The 24,375-nt window shown below is 42.3% G+C and overlaps 1 protein-coding gene across 1 annotated transcript in view; it reads right to left on the bottom strand.

Annotated features, from left to right (window-relative positions):
- The window catches only part of NSD2 (nuclear receptor binding SET domain protein 2), a 2,565,963-nt gene that overhangs the window by 616,038 nt on the left and 1,925,550 nt on the right, over window positions 1-24,375 (bottom strand). The gene's annotated exons all lie outside the window — the stretch shown is intronic.

The following is a 24,375-nucleotide window of genomic DNA, read 5'->3' on the forward strand; positions in this document are numbered from 1 at the left end:
GCACAGTGGACTATATCACTGCTTACTCGTATTTTTTTTTTTTTTTTTAAGTAGATAACTACCTGCTTTAGGAGAAGTACAGCTGCACAAAGCATGTTTAGAAACGGGTCCTCTGAGTAATGCTCCAGTACTGGTTGCACTCGCACTAATCCTGGACATACTTCACAGCTATGTCTGGGGTACTGTGTTGTAAAACCTGGAGCATTGTCATCAATAATTCATAAAACAGCAAGCATACAGTGGAGCAAACTTGCAACATCCACGTTCTTCCCACTAAACACAGAAATTTATCAGAAAAAAAATTCCACTGAGTTTTCAATAGCACTCCTTAATTAGCTTACCATTTAAAGACTTCCCCTATACGATATATATATAACAAAATTGTCTTCAGACACCCACACAGTCAGACATATGATTAGCAAGACAAACATACAGTTTAAATTACCAAAACCAACTTGAAGTTGGTGAAGGAAAACTATTGTACAGAGTTAAACTGGGAAGAAATAAACAACTTCCATAAAACAAAGAAAAAATACACTAATGAAGGACTGTGAGATCTGGAACCTTGCAACACAGTTCCCACAGTCAATACAAAGGTTCTTGAAAGACAGCACACACACTTTAAATATCCTTCTTTATCTATACAGTAAACCATACTGGCTGGTATTATGAAACTGCTCGCTCTTACCCACCTTCACCCAAGACAAGTGTATGCACAATATGATTAGCGCCAGTGCAGTGATGCCCTTAAGGGTGCAGGCACATTTTTAAGCAGAACCCAACATAACAATTGCATCTAAATTCCCTATGTCAGACCATCAATGACCATTCTGCTGAAACAACACAGAGGTCTGAAAGGAAAGAATCCTTCACCTCCATCACGGCTTGCTAATTCCCCTCTTATGGGACTACTGCAGTAGTTTTTTTTTTTTTTTAGCACAACAGGAGACTTGACTCTTCTCAAAGCAAAACCTGCACAATGGCCCTTTGTTGGAATTTGTCTTCTGAATGCAAATATTTTCCAGGGATATATTACAGACCCTGGTACAAAGCTACTGCCAAAATAAGCAACACAGAAAAAATATACTAATCTGCTCTATTGTGTTTGTTGCAAGTCACACACATTAGATGTTTCTCAAACTTATTTATAATATGGAAGGAACCCACAGACTAACATACTGATGACCGATCACTTTCTGGGCTGCTCTCCCTTTCAAAAGAAAGTAGATTTAATTCCACTCTGGATATTCAAAAGCTCTGGAAGTCAAGCTAGAAGGCCAGATGCCCATTTACAATGTCCATGGGAAATAACTGCATGACATTTCAGCAGCTATCCTTATGATGAATACAGCAGGGTTGTGCAAGTGAACTAGCTTTAACAGTGTTCAAATAAAATAATCACTTCTGCAGTGCAATTCTTTATCTGTAAAATTGGTCACAAGCAGATATTTGACCCTGTAGCCTCCTCTCCACATTCTTCAGATACCTCAGACTGAAGCAGAACTTTCTATATCAAAAGGTGTTAGTATAATGTTTGACTAAAGGGAGCATTGCTAGTACAATTTTATGTTCTTTTCTGGAGAGAAAAGTCAAGAAGTCTGACCTAAAACTCTCATATCAGCACCATGTGACTTGGTCCTACTGTTCCTGACACTGCAAAGGCTTATCATGATCTACCAGGAGCCGTGAAGTAAGGATTTGGTAGGATAAAAGGATTACAATAAAATAACCTTTGGTTAAGGGGCTAGTTTAGTGATCCCCAGGAATCGACCACACTACAGGTATTTAGAGTGTGTGTCTTGAAACGAATCCTCCTCGGCAAGTGTAGAGATATCAATCTCTCTGTTCTCACTTTCCAAGTTCCTTGGGCAGAAGCCTGCACTGCAGCAATGATCCTGTTACCCAAACATTCATTGTCAAGGTGATTATCCCCACACAAGTGTACTTGTCACTTGTCATATAAATCACTGCTGCAGTGCAAACCATTACCCATGGGAAATGCAAATGTTTGACTGCACTAAACCTGATGCAAACCTAGGATGAGGCTAAAGTATGTTATATAGGACTGCGACAGATGACTGAACTGTATGCACAATTTGTGGTGCTCAGATGAAGTTTGGTCAGTGCTCTGGGTAGCTGTCACACAGACCCAATTACACCGATGTACTTCTTTAAAAGGTTGATAAGATGGCTGTGATCCTGGCAGAATGCATCCTTACCAACCTTATTTTATTTTTCAATGACACTCATTACACAAAAATGCAGTCTTATGGTCATTTACAAGGCATTTGTTTTATGTTTATTTGTTCTGCCTACCAGCCACAAAAGAAACAACTGATCACAGGAGGTTACTAGGCTATTGGCCCTGAGGAGCTTGCAAGCCTAGCCAAGAGTTTAGCCCATGTTTAGGCAAGTCAGCACCAGTTGCCCCTGTCCAGCAGGGACACGGTGGAATCCCTGCAGTACATTTTTTTTGTTTCCCAGCCAGTTATCCAGATTGCGATTAAATAGGGTAAAGAGGTACTCTGCTTGACATGGAGGGGGAGTCTATTTCATAAATGGGGAAGTCTCTGGGACACAAATCTGTCCCATCAACAAGTCCTGTTGATGTCACAGACCAGATTGAGCCATGCATGTGAGTTACTCAAGTGGAGCTTGACTTGCAGATATGCAGCAGTTTAATCAAGGTGGGGTTCGCGATCGGCTTGTATGCCAGACAGAGGTCACCTCTGAGGAGTCTGCATGAAACTGAGTAAAGGGATAAGGCTTTTATAGCCTGTGTATGGTAGATGTTTGAGGCCCTGGATTCTCCTGTTGAGGAGCCTCTGTGGTCTCTCCAGCTGCTGCATGTGCTTTGCGAGGTACATGCCGAAAGGTGCATTGCACTCAATAATGGGCCTTATAAGGGAAGAAAACAGGAATGTTATGACCTCCTTGTCCCTGGATGAAATACCATTACTTATGAGTTGGACCATGTAAGAAGGCTTTCTGTACAACAGAATAAACATGGTGGTCAAAAGTCAGGTTGATATCAACCTGGGTGCCCAAATCCCCCTTGACTGACTGCATGCTTAGGACATTAACGTGATCATTTGTGGGGACGTCCGTCTCCCCAAAGGGGGTGATGATGTATTTTTTGGTATTCAGCTTGAGGCCATGTTTCTTCACCAGTCATTTGTCTGAGGGAGACCCTCTTGGAGGATGCCTACATCACTAGGGGAACTGATGACAGCACCCAGCTTGCAGTCATCTGAAACCTGGCCAGCCATAGCCACTGGTTTTGGCCTGCACCTCAGAAAAGTATATCCCAAACAATAGAGGCCCCAAGACCGAACCCTGGGGGTACGCTGCATGTTACAGGTCTACTAGAGGATGCTCAACAATCATCTTGCCCTAAATCCAAAAAAAAAATAAATAAATAAATAAATAAATAAAAAAACTAGTAATTTTTACACCTAAGAAAACCACCCACCTAGATAAACTCTTCAGTATACAAGCCCGACAATACCACTATAGAAGTTGTCCCACACACTAAATTATTCGGCATTATTATAGATGAAAACCTAAACTTTGACTTGCACAGGGGCGGCCCATGCTATTGGACTGCCGGACTGCAGCCCCCTCAACTAAAAAAAAAATTAAAAAGAAAAAAAAATTTAAAAATTCGTGGACTTCGCACATGCGCAGTAGTACAGACTGCTGTGAGTCTACTGCGCATGCTCCCGGCAGTCCAGGTAGGGAAACAGAGAAGACGTCTGTGCACTTTTAAAGTGCACAGACTCGCTGGGAAAACGCGTCGGGGCCGGAGTGCAACACCAGCAGTCAGTCTCTCTCGTCGGGAAGGGTTTGGATCGCAGGAATCTCGCGGGTCTTTGGAGTATTTGCGCGGGCACATTTGGAGTTTGGATTACGTTATGGAGAATGGGCAGCAAGGACAGGTAAGTGCGTTAATTAGTACTGTTTAGAATGGTAGGGAAGGTTACTGTTTAGAATGGTAGGGAAGGTTACTGTTTAGAATGGTAGGGAAGGTTACTGTTTAGAATGGTAGGGAAGGTTACTGTTTAGAATGGTAGGGAAGGTGTGTGTGTGTGTGTGTGTGTGTGAAAATGCCCCAGGTGCTCATGGCGGTGTGGTGTGGTAGGGAATACCTCAGGCTTGAACCCTGTACCCTGTATGCAGGTGTTAAAGACTTGAGTTCCCTACCCACCACCATTTGTAAAAAAATTGCAGATTTTTGCCTCATATTTGATCTGATCTGTTCCTCATAATATCTGTGGTTTGTAAATGTTGCAATGCTTGATATTTGATGTAGTAGTAGCATTGTTGCCTCACAGCTGCAGGTTCTCAGGTTTGATTCTTGGCTGGGGTTCCTTCTTTGTTGGGTCGTTTGCTTGATATTTGATGGTGTAGTAGTAAAAGTGTTGGGGGTTCCTTCTTTGTGGGGTCTGTTTGCTGGTGTAGTAGTAGCATTGCTGCCTCACAGCTGCAGGTTCTCAGGTTTGATTCTTGGCTGGGGTTCCTTCTTTGTGGGGCCTGTATCTTCTCCCTGTGTTTGTGTGGGTTTGCTTTTGTGTCCTTCCCCATGTTACAAAGACATGTCTGCATTATTTCTTCCTGGGCCTCTGCTGAATTTTTTTTTGTTCCAAGTCAGACTGTCCTGATTAACAAATGTTAAATAAAATTGACAGGCATTTGAATGTCAGACTTCAGGTTTCTGAATGTTTAATTTCTTACATATTTGATGGTGCAGTGGCAGTATTGTTGCCTCATAGCTACAGGACTTGTGGTTTGATTCTTGGCTGTGGTGCCTTCTTTGTGGAGTCTCCATCTTATCTCTGTGTTTTTGTGGATTTGCTCTGGTATCCTGCCATTTTACAAAGACGTGTCTACAGTATTTCTCCCTGGGCCTCTGCTGAAAATTGTTTTTGTTCCATCAGAAGTAAAATTGACAAGCATTTGAATTTTAGACTTAATACATAGTAAAACTTTTTATTCTAGCAATAAATATATAGTAACACAACCTTGTATTACAGCAATTTTTTAAGTTTATAAGATGACTATTTGAAATGTTTCCTTATTTTTGGGACTGTAATACCCTGTTAGTGGCTTTGTCCAGGTTTTTTGTGCTAAGGTTGACAGCTATGGCAAGAACTGAATTCACTGAATATGTTTGAGGGCTGTATTCCCTCATTACTGGGTTTGTCCAAGTGTTGTGTTGTGCTAAGAGGTTGACAGCTATGGTGAGAACTGAATTAATTAAATGATAGCCATTTAAGTTTCAGTCTTCCTCTCGTTCACAAAACAGCTGATTTGGCGTAGTGGTATGTTGCTCTTGACTGTTTTGCACAGGGACCTTGTCTGTAAAATGTACGGTGGTAACACAGCATTTTTCTTTCACAAAGCAGGTGATTTGGCATAGTGGTATGTTCTGACTCTTTTTTGCACACGGACTTTGGCAGTAAAATGTATGGTGGTACCGTGGTAACACAGCATTTTATTCTAGCAGCTTTCCAAGATTATACAAGCAATGTTTAATGTGTCCCTGGTTTTTGCCCTTTTGACCCACCCCAATAAATTTGGCTTTTTCCAGACTTCTTGTGCTGCGAAGTTGAGATGCAGTTGAGTATTGAGCAGATTTTACAAGGAGCTGAGAGCTGCAGGGGAAGAGAAGTTTAGTGCTAATAGCACAACAGGCTGTGTGCTTGCTTTTCATGCAGAAGGTTGTTGGTTCTACTCCCACATAAGGGGTGAATGCTGAAAGTTAAGATAGTAATTATGAGCCTGTTATCAGTTTGCCATCCATTTCCTATTGCAATATTACTAGCTTATTTTTAATGTATTTTAGGCAATTTATTCCACAGGGGCATCAGACACTTTATTGTTCGATGAAACCATGAAATATAAAGGTGATTGCTAGCACCAACCTCTTCATTACAGATTTATTTAACGTGGAATTATTTAGATGACTTTTTTACTACTTCAGAGATTGTGCATATTTACTGATAATAGTGGACTGCAGAAGTTTGAGTAGATTTTTATGATGGAAATGTTCTGAATTGGACAGTTTTGTTTAATTGTTTACTGGAAAAATGTTCAAAGCATTAGGAAGGTATATCAAAGAGCACATGTATGTTTCATATGCAAGGGGCCTATGATTTGAAAACAGCCCAGAATTATTTTTTATCTGCCACGAGTAAAATGTATTTTCTTTGAATGTAGATTTTAATGTTGTTTCAGTGAACGTGAGTTTCAAGGGCAGAGAAGGTTTAATGCCAAGTTTGTTATGTCTTCGTGTTTGCGCTGTAAAATGCAAAAATAAAACTTTCAAATGAAGTTCAAATTATCATAGAAGTAAATCAGTATGCACATTAGTGTTTATGGTAAATGGAGTGAAATAGCAAATTAATGGATCATTGGAATGGCTGCAGGGAGGCTCCATTCGACCATGGTTTTGTGAGGGGGAAGGGCAGCAAACTTAGACAGCCCCAGCTGAACCATACCTCCTAACTGTCCAGATTGTCAAAGAATGAATAGGTTCATAGGTTTATACTAGGCTATCTGCCCTAAGGCATTTATAAGCCTAACCCAAAGTTCTGTGGCTTACGCCACCCCTTATATGAAAAAATACTGTACCCAGTAGTTTGTTGTGCCTCTGTCCAGCAGTGACACAGAGATGATTCCCGGGGTAAACCTACGATCTCCGAATCTCCGGTCAAGATTTCTCTTGAACAGAGCCAGCGAGGTGCTCTGCCTCACATGGACCGGGATTTTAGTCCACAGCATAGGGAGTCTCTGAGTGATAAATCTATCCCTCCAGCACGTCCTATTTATATCCGTGCTAAGGTTTAAGTCACTTGCTCTAGTGGTTTTGGTGGATTTGGATTTTTTGAGGTGGAGCATGTCCATTAATTCCAGGTTGGACATGGCCTTGTATGTCAGGCACGTCACCTCTGAGCAGACGGTATGCGACTGAATAGAGCTGGAGTTTCTTCAATCTGGCAGCATATGGCAGATTTTGGAGTCCCTTTATCCTTTTGGTGAGGAACTTTTGGGGTCTCTCCAATTGCTGCAGATGTCGGGTGAGATACATCCCGAATGGGGCATTGTACTCGATCATTGGTCTGATAAGTGAAGAGTACAGGGGAACAATGACCTCACTAGATCTGGATGTGAATCCCTTCATGATCAGGTGGGCAATGTAGAAGGTCTTTCTAACCACTTTAGCAACGTGAGTGTCAAAAGAAAGGCCACTGTCAACCTGGGTCCCCAAGTCCCGGATAACCTCTTCTGTGCTTAGTGGATTGCCACCTATATGGTAGCTTAGGGTTACCTTGTTTTTCTCGAAGGGTATGACTATACATTTTTTGGCGTTTAACTTCAGGCCATGGCTCTGGCACCAGATATCTGTTTCCGTGAGTCCCTTCTGAAGGATATCCGTGTCCGATGCACTTTCAACTATGGCGCCCAGTTTGCAGTCGTCTGCAAACTTTGTCAGCCAAAGTCCTCCCATGTTGGCCTGTACTTCTGAGAAGTAGATGCCGAACAATAGGGGGCCAAGGACCGAGCCCTGTGGGACACCACTTGTGACCGGCTTGGAGTCTGACATAGCGCCAGCAACTCTAACCCTGTGGGTTCTGTCCTTAAGCCAGTTTGCAACCCATCTTGTGACATATGGGTTTACATTTAAGCTGGTAAGTTTTTCTACAATACCCGAGTGGGGTATTGTGTCGAAAGCCTTTGCAAGGTCAAGGTAGGCTGTATAGACTGCCTTTCCCTCATCAATGGCCTTGGTGACTGTTTCGAAGAAGTCGACCAAGTTCAAAAGGCATGATCTGCCCTTGACGAAGCCAAACTGGGTCGGGTCCAATGTCTGCAAGTCCCCTATATCTTTGTTTATGAGCTCCATTATGATCCTCTCCATAGCTTTGCAGACTAGACTTGTTAAGCTTATGGGGCGGTAATTACCAGGGTCCGTAGAGGCACCACCTTTGTGGAGTGGGACCACAGTTGCGGTACGCCACTCCTTGGGCACGTATCCTGTGGTAAGGCTGAGATTAAACAGCTGCCTTATGTGCGGGTTTAATTCCTCATTTAGCTCGTGTAGCACACAGCCGGGGACACCATCCGGTCCCACTGATGCTGTGTTTTTAGCTTGAGAGAGAGCAGCTTTCACCTGCGCATTTGAGATGTCTGGGAGGCTACACTCCGCTGGGATAGTTATCTCTCCTTTAGGGGGGGGGGTGAAGTTTGCACTGAACCTGTCTGCCAGTATGTTGGCAATGTCTGTGGGTTCAGTGATTTTTGTATCATGTTGGACTAATTCTGAGCATATCTGGGAGTTTCCACCCAGGTTCCTAACATAGCTGAAAAGGCCTTATGATTGTCCTTTGAATCCATGGCAAATTTTCTCTCAAAATTGGCCTTAGTTGATTTTATGAGTGCTCGTATTTTTTTACTAATAATGATCAGGGATGACTTCCCTTTTATGGATTTTGTTCTATCATGTAATAGCTTTCTCCTCTTATTGTAAAGTTTGTTAATGGCTGGCGTCCACCAGACTGGACGTTTGCCCTTTGTGGAAAGAGTCTTGGTTTTATTTGGGATTGCCTGATCCATGCAGTCCTGGAGGTGTTCATAGAAGGCATTTGTAAGGGCTTCCGCAGCTTGGGTTGTGGTTTCCACTGGCTCAGGGGCCTTGAAGGATACCACACCAGTCTTGAGTAGTGTGAACTTTGCTTTAGAGAAGTTCTTCACTGTGGTCTTTTTTGTTTGGGGTGGGGGCGGGATGTGGATTTCCAGTGAGATTAGTTTATGATCAGATCTCACCAATGAGGGATATACTTCCGGTGTGGAGCATTTTGTCCCCATGTTTGTGATAATGAGATCTAGTATATTTTCTCCTCTCGTGGGAACAGTGACTAGCTGTTCCATGGCATTTGAATTTATGAACTCCAGGAACCGTTGGGCTAGAAAGTTAGGGCTTGAGTAATTTTCCCAGTCTATATTCGGGTAGTTGAAGTCACCCAATATTATGGTGTTTGGAGATGCATTTATTCCCTCCAGTGTCTTCAGGAAGGCTGTGTGGGGTTCCTGAGTTTGAGAGGGTGGCCTGTAGCATGCTACAATTTGTAGAGCAGTTTTGCCTATGGTTAGTTGCACCTGGATGGTTTCCAAAGCTTCGTGCGTTGCCACCAACCTGGAGGTGTGGGTATCCTTTATGAATATCGATACACCCCCTCCTTTTGTGGTGTTGTCCGGGTTTTGGGGCCGGAACGCATGATATGAGGTAAAACCTAATAGTGCCGGGGTGCTCTCAGGAGCCTTGAACCAGGTTTCAGTTACAGCACAGACATCGATGTTCTCCATACTGAGAAGGGCCTCGGTCGTGCATTTTGAGATTTAGACTTCTGGCATTGAGCAGCATTACCCTCAGTTTCTTCCCATTTTTGTTTTCTAGGGTGGTAGGTTTAGAATTTGAGCCTTGCCTAAAAAAGGCACTATGGGGGTGGCAAGAGCCTTAGCCAATATCCGGAATCCCAGGGGTGACAGGTGCAAGCCGTCCCTTGAGAAGCAGCGTGGCTTGTCAAGCATGTCATCCCAGGCAGACAGACACTGGATCCCCTTTGAATGACACCAGACAATAAGCCAATTGTTAAAGCTGATCATCTTGTCTCTATTTTGTGGCATCATTCTTGGTGAAGGAAGGATACTGCTCAGGGTCAGGGTCATACCTGCCTGGGCTACATAATCAGAGAGCTCCTCTATGTCTCTTTTCATGTAGTCCAGGGAGGTACGTCTCAGGTCGTTCACACCAGCATGGACAATGACTGTGTCATATTTGTACTTGCCGTGGAGTGACCCAAATGCTTGTTATGTGGCGGATTCTACCGCCCGATAGGCAGCTTACTGTGACCCTCTCCTTGTTCAGCCTGGTGAGTGGGACGTCAGTGTGTCTGACTATGGAGTCACCTATGACAAGTATGTTTGGTGTTGTATTTGGCCTTAAGGGCTGTGACTGCTTTGCACACTGATTTTGTGGTTTATGTGTTGCTTGTGGGGTGTCTTGAGGTAGCAGTTGTTTGGGTGTCTGCTTTGGAGGCCTCTGCTGTTTAGGTAAATTTTTACTCAGAGCCTCCGAGTATGTCTTTGTGTGTTTATGTGTTTGATTCAGTGGTGTGGTAGCATTATGTGAGGCTGGTTTTGTGGTGTGTGTAGTCGCCTTCTCCTCCCGTCTGGTCTTGCCAGTCCTGAGTTGAGAGAGCTCAGCCTCCAGTTTGGCTAAATAGCTGCATCTCTGTTTTGCTTCTTATTTTTGATTTGTTCCTCATAAAAATTTGTGGTTTTCTGGCGAATCATTTAGGAATTAAGTCACTAAATAATGACACACCTAGTTTCAGACTTCATAACCTTCAGAAAAATGCATGCTAAAGTAAGACCTGTCCTATCAACTGTCCCAGTTTATAGAAGAACATTTTTTTAGTACTGTTTATATGTTCCCCCAATATATTTGGCCTTGTCCAGATTTATGTCCCAGTTTATACAAGAGCAATTTTTAGGACTGTTTATATGTTCCCCCAATATATCTGGCCTTGTCCAGATTTATTGCATTAACAGGTTGAGAGGTACATGCAAATAAATTGCTTTATAGAATTAGGCATAGCAAAACCTCTGAACTGTCCCTGATTTTGACTCAAAATGTTGCTCTTCCCCTAATGATCCCTCCGCAAAATAGCAAGTTTGGAAGAAAACATGGAGGGTTTATAATTAAGAAATAACTGTAATAATCAGATTACTTTTATTTCAGAAATGCATGTAGACAGATTATTTTATTTTGTCAGCTGCTCAAGTTAGCAGTACTAATATTAAAGTGTCCCTTCTTTGACAGGTTCCCAGCTGTATTGTGTTGCTATTTTATATTTTTACATCACATTTTTTGGTCCATTTTTCATAAAATTGTGTTTTTTTGGCAAATTAGTGACAAATAATTAAAGACTGAAGTTAGAAAATAATGACAGACATTTGAGTTTCAGATTTCATACCATTCAGAAAATTCATACTAATGCAAGACCTCTATTAGCTTTCTAAGGTTATAAGAGCGATATTTTAAAAATTGTCCTTATTTTTGGGCCTTTGTCCCATTTCTTTGTATGGCTTTGTCCAGATTTCTTGCTCTGAGGTTGAGAGGCATGACAAATGTGTCAGGGCCATCACAAGTCAGCCAGAGACATTTCAAACTGACATACTTGTTACACCCCACTCCCCCATGTAGTGACTCTGGATGTGTCGAAGCAAGGCAAGGAGTAGTTATGCAGTGTAAATGTGCAGAGAATCCCACCCATCCAAGGTAGACACAAGTACTAGAGTGGCTTTTCATCTGTCCTTGATTTTTGCAGAATGGTCTGGTTTCTGTCATCTTTTTTGTACTGTTGATTTATGCTTATTACTCAAAGTGCATGTTGCTCTGTGTTTAAGTAGCAATACTTTAATGACCATCAGGTAAGCTTGGCTGAGATTGCAAGATGCAAGTAAGCTTTAATAAGCATACTGTTAAAGAATTGCCAACATTGAAAGCCTTTCTGTTGCCATGTAGAGAATACTTAACTAGATAATGTATGAGCCTTGGGTACTGAAATGCATATGCCAGTATTTGTAATAAAGGACAGAATTACATTATTTTAAGAGTCACATTACACTTGGAGACTTACAGTCATCTCTGCAGGCTTTAACCATAAACCGAATGCCAATCGTGTGGTCTATAACCTGTACAGTAATCCTTTTAAGCAATGTATCTTGAGCTTATTTCTTGTTTGCTTTTCATTTTTTACTTTGATCATGTTTTCCCCATGAAACAAGTAGTTGTCAGGCAGCAGGTCTTTTTTTTGGATAAGGAACATTTTTACAAGTGGGGGCATCAGAGATTTCTACTTTCAGCATGTTACTTGTTACTTTAATAAAGCTGAAAATAAATTATAATTAGAACTGCAGTGCAAGAAGTGGTTTGAGTTGAGTGCTGCTTGTTTTTCTTATACTTGATTTTGACTGGCATTCCATTAATGTATTTAAAAAAAAGTAATTTATTTCTTCAGCCTCACAACCTTTTTTGTTTCCATCTAGATATTAAGCTGTCATGCAGCCAATGCATTGAAATATTTTTATTCTTCTACACTTCATTTTGACTTGATTGGACTCTCATGACAACTATTTGGCACCCAATGCCTTAATTCCCTACCCACCACCATTTGTGAAAAAAAAAAGTACAGTTTTGTACCTACCATAAATGTAGATGTCCGATAGGTATGCATCTGCAGTCCTAACATATGGGTTGTCCTGCCTCAGGCAGCCCTTCGGTCGGCCAGATTCCAAAGTCTGGGTCTGGTCTCGGCTGATGTCGCACTTCACCCGACGTCATAGCTGCTGTGGTATAAAGGCATCAGCCGACGCCATTTTCCTCAGTGTTTCTTGCCCCAGATGCCAGGTGCCCTCTAGGAAGGCTAAATTTGGATAAATGCAAATAATTCCAAACAGTAGAGAGCAAAAAATATATATACATATATACAAAACAAATACACCATAATAAATTCCCCCAGCTAGCTAAAAGAGGGGTAAGTACCCTAGGAATCCCACAGAGGGGAAGGAGGGTGGGTAATCCTGACTGCAGATGCATACCTATTGGACATCTACATTTATGGTAGGTACAAAACTGTACTATGTCCTTCAAGGATGCATCTGCAGTCCTAACATATGGGTAGAATACCATAGCCAAACTGGGGGAGGAGGCACTAAGATAAAGATGGTGTAGTCTAGATCCCTTGCAACACAGCAGTTGCAAAACCTGCTCGGGATCTGGAGTATAAAGGAAGGTTATAATGCTTGGCAAATGTATGCACGGAGCTCCAAGTAGCAGCTTCTAAAATGTCCTTGGTAGCCACTCCTCTTAGGAAAGCTCTAGTGGTGGCTGTAGCTCTTGTGGAATGAGGTCTGATATTTTCAGGAGTTGTCTTTCCATGAAAAGAGTAGCAAATTCGAATGCAATTTCCTATCCATTTTGAGATTGTCTGTTTTGAAACTGCTTTTCCTTGCATTCCTGTTGCATATGCTACCAGAAGTTGGTCAGTTTTTCTGTTGGTCTTAGTTCTGTCCAGACAGTAGCGTAATTGTCTGTGTACATCCAAGGTATGTAGCAGTCTTTCCCCCCTGTTCTGTGGGTTGGGGAAGAATGTAGGTAAATGAATTGCTTGGTTCAATGATACTCTGGAGACCACTTTTGGCATAAAGGTAGGGTTGGTTCTCAGAGACACTCTATCCTGATGGAAGATAAGGAAGGGCTGTACTGCCATTAATGCCTGTAATTCAGATACCCTTCTTGCTGAAGTGATTGCTAGCAGGAAAGCAGTTTTCCAAGACAAGAACTGTAAATCTGCTGTTGCTGCTGGTTCAAAAGGGGGAAGTGTTAACTTTTCCAGCACAAAGTTGAGATCCCATGTAGGTGAAGGTGGTTTCCTTGGAGGCTTTACATTTTTGATTCCTCTCAAGAACTGCCTGAGTAGAGGATGAGAGAAGACAGGAGGATCCATGTTGTATTCTGCTGAAATTGCTGATGCATGAATCTTAATGGAGGAGTATGACAGGCCATTGTGGAACAGCTCTGCTAAGTATTCCAGGATGTGTGCTATGTTTGCCAATGAGACATTTTCTCCCTTTGCTGAACTCCAAATGAGGTATCTCTTCCATTTGGCTGAATAAGTTTTCCTTGTGGAGGGTCTGCGAGCCTCCAGGATAATGTCCTTAACCCTCTGAGATAAATCTGGGTTATTTTGTTTTATGCAATATTCCAAGCAGCTAGCTGCAGTGTTTTCAAGTTTGGATGTAGGATCTTGTAGTTGTTCTGTGTTAGAAGTAAGGGACATAGAGGTAGAGGCCATGCGTGTGTCCGAGACATGCTTCTCAGTAGCGGGTACCAATGTTGCCTCGGCCAGTCTGGAGCTATCAGGATTACAGTTGGCTGATCCTCTTTGATCTTCAGTAGGACTTTGTACATCAAAGGAAGAGGTGGGAATGCATATGCTGTCAGGTTTTTCCAGCTGAAGGAAAGGGAGTCCACCCTCCAAGCAAGTGGGTGGTATGCTCTTGTGCAGAATTTCCTCAATTGGTGGTTGTGTGGGGAGGCGAACAGGTCTATCTCTGGTAGTCCCCATTTCTTTGTTATGGTTTTGAAGATATCTGGATGCAGCATCCATTCGTGAGCATCTGTGGTAGTTCTGCTTAAGGTGTCTGCTAGTGAATTTTCTTTTCCTGGTACAAATCTGGCCTGAAGTTGAATGTTGAGATTCAGGGCCACATTCCACAGGTCCATTGCCATCCGGCATAGTGGATATGAGTGTGTACCTCCCTGTTTGTTGATGTACCACATGACTGTGGTATTGTCCGTCCTTATCAGCAGGTGACCTTGTTGAAGGAATGGTCGGAATGCCTGGATTGCATGTTTCACTGCCAGCATCTCCTTTAGATTTATGTGTAGATTCAGCTGGTCTTGGGTCCATAGGCCTTGTATGCACTTGTCCACCATGTGTGCCCCCCAGCCTAGGTCTGAGGCGTCCGTGGTGATGGTCTGGCTTGGATGAGGTTTGTGGAAAGGCAGTCCTCTGTTCAACTGACAGGCCTGAGCCCACCACAGGAATTCTTGCTTCAGGCATGGAATTATTGGAATCTGGGCTTCTAGACTGTGCTTGTGTTGAGACCATACATTCCTTAGGTACCATTGCAACTTTCTCATATGCAGCCTGGCATGCGGAATCAATATTATGCAGGATGCCATGTAACCCAGGGCTTGCAGGACTTTCCTTGCAGTAAGCTGAGTTTGTGTTGTTAATGTCATGAAATAGACTGGTAGTTGCTTTTGTTTTTCTTCTGTGAGAAAAGCCATCTGAGTTGATGTATCCAGTTCTGCATCCAAGAATGTTATCCTTTGGGATGGTACTAGTCTTGACTTTTGCATGTTGACTGTGTATCCCAAGGCTTGCAACAGTTGTATGACCTTTTCCAAATCTTTTGTTAATTTTGCCTTGTTGTCCGCTTGTATTAGGCAGTCGTCCAGGTATGGGTAAATTTGAATTCCCTGAAGCCTGCAATGAGCAATTACTGATGCCAGGCATTTCGTGAATACTCTGGGCGCAGTAGATAAGCCAAAGGGCAATGCTGAGAATTGATAATGCTCTGATCCTGCAAGAAATCTGAGGTGTCTTCTGCAATCTGGTCATATAGGGACGTGCAGGTATGCCTCCTTGAGATCTAGAGTCACCAGCCAAGACTCCTTGCCCAGCATGGGAAGAAGTTGCTGGAGGGTCAGCATTTTGAATTTTGGAACAATGAGGTATGTGTTCAGAGCGGACAAGTCGAGAATAGGTCTCCATTGATTTTCTTTTCTTGGTACAAGGAAAAGCCTGGAGTAAAATCCTTGGCCTTGTTCCATAGGCGGTACCTTTTCTATAGCTCTCATCCTTAGTAAGTTGTTGATTTGTCTTAGAGCGTCTGTTTTTTGGCTTGGTGGTAGGTTTGGCATTCCTCTCTTTTTTGGTAGAGTGTGGAAGTGAAACCTGTAGCCTTTGTCTATTGTTTGTAAAGTCCATTCGTCTCCTGTAATGTAATGCCAGTTGTCGGAAAATAAGGCTAGTTTTCCGCCCAAGGGTGCTTCCAGTTGTTCCCTGGTAGGCGGAATCAGAGCCAAGTCATTGTGTCTGTCCTGTGGAAGTGGTTGTAGTTGAATCTGTGGCAGTACTTCTCTGGTTGGTAGGTTGCCACTGACGTCCCCTGTAGGCACCCCTGGATTGACCTCTGCCTCTTGGGGCGTCTATTTCTGCCTCTCTGTGCTCTGGAAGTGTCTGGAAAAGACCAATTCTTCGAAGGCCAATTTCTTCTAAACCTCGGAGGTTGGACCTGTAAGAAATCCTTGACTGTTTGGACAGATTTTGCTTTTTCTTCCACCTTCTTTAGAACCTCCTGTGCAGGGGAACCAAACAAACTTTGTTTCTCCATGGGAGCATCTAGGAGTTTTGACTTAACATGGTCTGGTAAGGATTGTTCTTTTAACCAGGCATGCCTTCGAATCACTGTTCCAGTCATAGCTGATCTAAAGGAAGCCTCCAGTGCATCATAGCCACATTTTAAGAAATGGTTACTGACCTGCTGAGAGTTATGTACCAAATCCTGAAGGGATTTGCGGTCTATAGGTTCAGGAGAGGACAGTTTTTTATTTAGCTGGTCTAACAAAAATTCCTGGTACTGAATCATGTGAAATTGACAGTTTAAGGCCCTGGCCGAAAGAGTAGCAGAAGTATAAACCTTTTTACCCCATCTCTCTAATGCTCTAGATTCCCTTTCAGAGGGGAGAGGGTTTTTGGCAGAAGCAGCTGCCACAGCTTTAGGGCCCTGTGAAATGGTTTCAGGATCTGCAACAGGAGCCTTATACAAATGGTAGCGTGTGTCCGGGACCCTGTAATATCTGTCAAGCTTGGCAGGGGCCAGAGGAAGAGAATCAGGGGCAGTACAGGCATCATTATATGCATCATCAATAACTGTTAGTACTGGAGGAATGGCTAAAGGCCTATGCTGTGGTAAGTGTAAAAAAGTCCTTAGCCTTTTCCTTGAATCTGAAAAATCCTGGCCCTGCCATTGAAAGTGTTCCCTCATAGCATGTAAGGTTTCCCCAAAAGAAAATTCTTCAGGAGGAGAAGCAGAAGGAATGGAGTCTTCTGCATCAGAATCCTCATAAGGAGAATATGGGCCTTCCTGAGGGTCTGAAATATCCGAGTCATCCGAGGAATAGTCTGTAGAAACAGGTTCCGGGGGTTCAGTCCTAGGCCTCTTATCTGGAGGGGGTTGAGAGGCCCTGTCTGGGTGAGGTTGGGATCCCCTGATCAAAGAAATGAGATCCTCAGCCAGGCTGAGCATTTGCGAACTAGAGGTAGGCCTGTGTGAGGGAGTTTTAGCAGGTAAGGCCTTAGAAGATTTAGCTGCTTTAGCCCTGGAAAAAGCCTTGATAGACATAGATGCAGGGGGTCTAGCAGCCCCACGTGCAGGGGTAGATATGTCTAAAGGAATAGTATCTGACAAATCCTGGGTGCCTGCTTCTGTAGGGGTAATTTCAGTAGCAGATTCAGCCATGCTCTGTGAGGCCTCGGCTATCGGAGGCATGCTTTCGGCCGAAGGAAGAACCGAGGACTCTGTTTCAGCCGAAACAGAGACACTCGCGGTTGGCCTAACCGTGGTTTCAGCCGAAACCGCGGACCGCGAGTGTCGGTCCTTTTCCTTGCGCTTTTTAGCTAATTTTGTAGTCGGAGTCTTCGACGGCATTTTGTATGCAAAAGTGGGACCAAAAAACTCCTCTGCAAACTCCGACCGACGTCTAAGCGTCCGTCGGTTGAAGGAAGCACAGGATAAACAAGCTGATACGTCGTGGTCCGGGCCTAAACAAGGAAGGCAGTAAGAGTGGAAATCCTTATGAGGTATTTGTTTCCCACAAGTTAAACAATTATTTACTTTGTCTGACATCGGCTGAGGCAAGAAAGAGTCCCCAACGGGGTACTTAGCTTTTTAGAAGTCTTCGGTAGTAGAAATCTCTGGATCTGACCGACCGGCACTTGCGAACAGCTTCTGCTTCGGGCACCGCACGGCAAGAAAGACGGAGGAAAATGGCGTCGGCTGATGCCTTTATACCACAGCAGCTATGACGTCGGGTGAAGTGCGAAATCAGCCGAGGCCAGACCCAGACTTTGGAATCCGGCCGACCGAAGGGCTGCCTGAGGCAGGACAACCCATATGTTAGGATTGCAGATGCATCCTTGAAGGACATCTGCAGATTTTTGCCTCATGTTTGATCTGATCTGTTCCTCATAACATCTGTGGTTTGTAAATGTTGTAATGCTTGACATTTGATGGGGCAGTTGTAGCAGTGTTGCCCCACAGCTGCAGGTTCTCAAGTTTGCTTCTTGGCTGGGGTGCCTTCTTTGTGGGGTCTTTATCTTCTCCCTGTGTTTGTGTGGGTTTGCTTTTGTGTCCTCCCATGTTACAAAGACATGTCTGCATTATTTCTTCCTGGGCCTCTGCTGAATTTTTTTTTTGTTCCAAGTCAGACTGTCCTGATTAACAAATGTTAAATAAAATTGACAGGCATATGAGTTTCAGACTTCAGGTTTCTGAATGTTTAAGTCCTTGCATATTTGATGGTGCAGTGGTAGTATTGTTGCCTCACAGCTATAGGTTTTTCTGGTTTGATTCTTGGCTGGGGTGCCTTCTGTGTGGAGTCTGCATCTCCTCCCTGTGTTTGTGTGGATTTGCTCTGGTGCCCTGTCATTTTACAAAGACGTGTCTGCAGTATTTCTCCCCGGGTCTCTACTGAAAATTGTTTTTATTCTGTCAGCAGTAAAATTGACAGGCATTTGAATTTCAGACTTCATGTTCTTCAGAAAATACATAGTAACACAACCGTAACACAACCTTTTATTCTAGCAATTTTCTAAGTTTGTAAGATGAATATTTGAAATTTGTCCCTATTTTTGGGACTGCATTCCCTCATTATTGTCTTCGTCCGAGTCTTTTGTGCTAAGGTTGACAGCTATGGCAAGAACTGAATTCACTGAATGTTTGAGGGCTGTATTCCCTCATTACTGGGTTTGTCCAGGTGTTTTGTACTAAGAGGTTGACAGCTATGGTGAGAACCGAATTCACTAAATGATGGCCATTTAAGTTTGTCTTCCTCTTTTACAAAGCAGCTGATTTGGCGTAGTGGTATGTTGCTCTGTTTTGCACAGGGAGCTTGGCAGTAAAATGTATGGTTCTAGCAACTTTCCAAGATTATACAAGCAATGTTTGTGTCCCTGGTTTTTGGGCTTTTGACCCCCCCCCCAAATACATTTTGGCTTTTTCCAGGTTTCTTGTGCTGCAAAGTTGAGTATTGAGTAGATTTTACAAGGAGCCGAGAGCTGCAGGGGAACAGAAGTTTAGTGCTGCTTAAGTGAAGTTGGTTTACCTTGTTAATAGCACAACAAGTTGTGTACTTGTCTTTGATGCAGAAGGCTGTGGGTTCTACTCCCACAAGGGGTGGATGCTGCTGTACTGAGAATGTTCTCCTTGGTGAAGATACTAACTATGAGTTCGTTATCAGTTTGCTATCCATTTCCTCCTGCAATATTACTAGCTTATCATTTTTTAATGTAATATAGGCAATTTATTCCTGAGGGGCAACAGGCACTTTATTTTTCGATGAAACCATGAAATATAGAGGTGTTTGCTAGCAGCAACCTCTTCATTAGTTACAGATTTCTTTAATGTGGAATTATTTAGATGACTTTTACTTCAGAGATAGTGCATATTTACTGATAATGGACTGTAGAATTGTGCATATTTACTGATAATGGTGGACTGTAGAATTGTGCACATTTACTGATAATGGTGGACTGCGGAAGTCTGAGTAGACTTTTATGATAAATGTTCTGAACTGGGCAGTTTTGTCATTATGGGTGCATGCATTTTGTTTCATTGTTTATTGGAAAAATGTTCAAAACAAATTTAAAACGCCCTCTAACAACTGTAATATATTGTACAAGGAATATAATTTAGTACAATGAGGAAGGTGCATCAAAGAGCACATGTATGTTTCATATGCAAGGGGCCTATGATTTGAAAACAGCCCAAAATTAATCTTTATCTGCCACTGGCAAAATGTATTTTCTTTGAATGTGGGTTTCAATGCTGTTTCAATGAATGTGAGTTTCAAGAGCAGAGAAGTTTTAATGCTAAGTTTTCATCGTGAGACTGCATTGCTTTGTTTAGTAGATGACTTAGTGTTTGTGCTGTAAAATACAAAATAAAACTTTCAAATGAAGTCCAACTCAGCATACAAGTAAAGCAGTATGCACATTAGTGTTTATGGTAAATGGAGTGAAATAGCGAAGTAATGGTTCATAGGAATGGCTGCAGAGGCTCCATTCAACCGGGATTTTGTCAGGGGGGAAGGGCAGCAAACTCAGACAGGCCCAGCTGAACTATACCTCCCAACTGTCCAGATTTTCAAAGAATGAATAGATTTTTGCTTCTTATTTTTGGTTTGTTCTTCATAAAATTTGTAGTTTTCTGGCAAATCATTTAGAAATTAAGTCGCTAAATAATGATACACTGAGTTTCAGACTTCATAACCTTCAGAAAAATGCATGCTAAAGTAAGAACTGTTATTCTATCAACTGTCTCAATTTATACGAGCAATTTTTAGTACTGTTTATATGTTCCCCCAGTATATTTGGCCTTGTTCAGATTTACTGCATTAACAGGTTGAGAGGTACATGCAAATAAATTGCTTTATAGAATTAGGCATAGCCAACCTCTCAACTGTCTCCGATTTTGGCTTAAAATGTTGCTCTTCCCCCTAATAATCCCTCCGCAAAATAGCAATTTTGGAAGAAAACATGGAGGGTTTACAATTAAGAAATAACTGTAATAATCAAAGTTATAGATTACTTGAAATGCATGTAGATTCTTTTATTTTGTCAGCTGCTCAAGTTAGCAGTACTAATATTAAAGTGTCCCTTCTTTGAAAGGTTCCCAGCTGTATTGTGTGGCTATTTTATATTTTTGCATTACATTTGGTCCATTTTTCATAAAATTGTGTTTTTTGGCAAATTAGTGACAAATCACTAAAGACTGAAGTTAGAAAATAATGGCAGGCATTTGAGTTTCAGATTGTATACCCCTTCAGAAAAGTCATATTAATGCAAGACCTATTCTATTATCTTTCTAAGTTTATTAGAGCAATATTTAAAAATTGTCCTTATTTGTGGGCATTTGTCCCACTTCTGTGTATGGCTTTGTCCAGATTTCTTGCTCTAAGGTTGAGAGGTATGACATGTGTCAGGGCCATCACAGTCAGCCAGAGACATTTCAAATTGTGACATACTTGTTGCACCCCACTCCACCATGTACTGACTCTGGATGTGTCCAAGCAAGGCAAGGAGTAGTTATGCAGTGTAAATGTGCAGTGCGTCTCCCCCCCCCCCCCCAATCCAAGGTAGACACAAGTACTACAGTGGCTTTTCATCTGTCCTTGATTTTGCAGAAAGGTCTGGTTTCTGTCATATTTTTGTACTGTTGATTTATGCTTATTACTCAAAGTGCCTGTTGCTCTGTGTTTAAGTAGCAATGCTTTAATGACCATAATGTAAGCTTGTCTGAGATCGTAAGATGCAAGTAAGCTTTAATAAGCATACTGTTAAAGAAATGCCAACATTGAAAGCCTTTCTGTTGTTGCCATGCAGAGAATACTTGACTAGATAATGTATAAGCCTTGGGTATTAAAGGACAGGATTTCATTATTTTAAAAAGCTCATTACACTTGTTGGAGACTTCCAGTCATCTCTACAGACTTTACCCGTAAACTAAACAGAATGCCAATCATGTGTGGTCCATAACCTGTACAGTAATCCTTTAAGCAATGTATCTTGAGCTTGTTTCTTGTTTGCTTTTCATTTTTTACTTGCATGTTTTCCCCATGAAACAAGTAGATAGTTGTCAGGCAGCAGGTCTTTTTTGGATAAGAAACATTTTTACAAGTGGGGGCATCACAGAGATTTCTACTTTCAGCATGTTACTTGGCACTTTAATAAAGCTGAATATAAATTATAATTAGAACTGAAGTGCAAGGAGAAGTGGTTTGAGTTGAGTGCTTCTGGTTTTGCTTGTACTTGATTTTGACTGGCATTCCAGTAATTTATTTAAAAAGTAATTTATTTTTTCATGCCTCACAACCTTTTGTTTCCATCTAGATATTAAGTAAGCTGTCATGCAGCCAATGCACTGAAATATTTTTATTCTTCTACACTTATTTTTGTCTTGATTGGACTCTCATAATGATGGTTTGCCACCCAGGGCAGTGTATTTAATTAAAGTTAGTTTTTGTGGTTTGGGGCATAGCTCCTCCCCTTTCTGGTTGGCCACACCCCTTCCCCTTGACCCCACTCATTCAGCTGGCTCCTGCAGCCCCCTTTGATTTGAAGTCACCAGCTGCCACTGGACTTGCACATAAATAGTAACATTAAAAAAAAAACACACCAAAAGCTTGGTATGCTGTACAGGCACCAACACTTTCTTAGCCTCTCTACTAGACAAACCCTTGCAACTACATTTTTATTACCCTCACTCCTTTATGGTGTTCCTCTCCTCACTAATATCTAAAATTCTACAAATTCCAAACTTGATAAGTGTTACAACTGAATAGTCAAATTTGCCACCAAGACCAAATTTTCATCCCACCACTGTAACCCATTGAAACAATTAGGCTGGTTGGAACTCCCCCCACCATCTCTCATTCCCCCAAGCTTAATACAGCACACAAAATAATCTACAGACTGTCCTGCTCTCTCAACTCTACTTGCCAAATACCAACCCAGCAGGCAACTAAGATCTGAAAAATCATCTACTTCTGAAAGTAGAAAAGCTCACCTTACTGGCTGGTCACCTGCTCTACTCAGTCACCATCGTCAAACTATGGAACTCACTTCCTCCTCCAAGAAACACAGGCAACACCACCACCTTCAAACAAACACTGAAAAATCATCTCAACTCTTCCTGGCTATGTACCTGCTCTATACCCCTAATCTCTTCCTTCTCCTTATATTATAACTACATTTCTATGCTTTTTACTTCTAGTGATGGATGATACTTTCTCTATATTTATTATTTTTTTCTTTCGTCACTTGTTGATATTGGCGCAATAATGCTGATTAATTTATCTCCGTTTTTACCACTCTGAATTAATCTGGCAACCAACTAAACTCTTGCTTTTATGTATATATTCTTTATATGTTACTGTAATCACATCAACTAAATTCCTGACTTATGTACATATTGTGTATATATTACTGTAACCATTATGTGCAACACTGTTTCTACTTCTGTACCAATTAATGTTTATTTTTTTTCTGCATCTATGCTCTTGTCTGAGGTTTTCTCCACAGGCCTCCACCGAAAATGGGCTCTTTTAGGCCCAGTGGACTTTCCCGGTAAAAAAATGCAATAAATAAATAAATACTGCTTGAGGTGTCTTTCCCTATTTTGACTAGGTGGATTCTATCAGTGAGCCAGTTTGCTACCCATCTGGTAGCACACTGATTGATGCCTAGTTGAGACAGTTTATTATGCCTGAGTGGGGAATAGTGTCAAAGGCTTTGGCCAGGTCATGGTAGGTGGTGTGCATAGTCTTCCCCTCATCCATGGCTTTGGTGACTGTCAAGTCAACCAAATTTAGCAGACATGACCTCCTCTCGACAAAGCCAAATTGTGTGGGGTCGAGTGCTTGGAGGTTGCCAATGTCCTGTTAATGAGGTCCATGATACTCCATTCCATGGCCTTGCAGATCAGGCTAGTTAGGATAATGGGTCTATAATTTCCTGGATTGGTGGACACTCCACCTTTGTATAAAGGGATGACAGTGGCTGCTCTCCACTCAGCTGGGATGAAACCAGTACTCAGGCTTTGGTTGAACAGGGCGCCTAATGGTGCTGCAAGTTCCAGCCTGAGTTCACATAGGATGCAGCCTGGTATGTTATCGGGTCCCATGGCGGCTGCTTTTTGTCTTTCAAAGAGCACTGATGACCTGTTCCCTATATATAAGAGGAAGGGGGCAGGTACTGGGGATGTCCTGATTTACTGATGGGGGGACAGAAGAGTGACGTTTTCACTGAATCTGTCAGCCAGCAAGTTTGCTATATCTACGGCATTTGTATATGTGGTTTCCTTAACCATAAGTTCTGAACAAATCTGGGTACTTCCTTTGAGGTTGCGGACATATGTGAAGAAGGCCTTATATGTTCATAGGTTGATACTAGGCTATCTACCCTAGGGCATTTATAAGCCTAGCCAGAGTGTGTTTGGCTTTCTCCACCCTTATAGATTAGTTGACTGTGCCTCTGTCTAGTAGGGACACAGAAGAGATCCCAGGGGTAAACCTACAATCTCCCATCCACTTGTCAAGATTTCTCTTGAAGAGAGTCATTGAGGGGCTCTGCCCAACATGGATTGGGATTTTGTTCCAGAGTGAGGGGAGCCTCTGGGATATAAATCTGTCCCTCAAGCATGTCCTATTTATTTCTGTGCTGAGGTTTAAGTCCCTGGAGCATGTAGCTCTAAGGGATTTGGATTTCCTGAGGTGGAGCATGTCCATTAATTCTGGTTTGGACATGGCTTTATACGTCAGGCACAGATCGCCTCTGAGTAGGCGGTAAGCAACTGAGTAGAGCTGAAGTTTCTTTAGCCTAACTGCATAGGGCATCTGTTTGAGTCCCTTGATCCTCTTGGTGAGGTACTTTTGGGGTCTTTCCAGTTGCTGCAGGT

This window comes from Protopterus annectens, chromosome 2.part1 (assembly GCF_019279795.1).
Source record: "Protopterus annectens isolate FY-2018-M chromosome 2.part1, PAN1.0, whole genome shotgun sequence".
Taxonomy (NCBI): Eukaryota; Metazoa; Chordata; order Ceratodontiformes; family Protopteridae; genus Protopterus; species Protopterus annectens.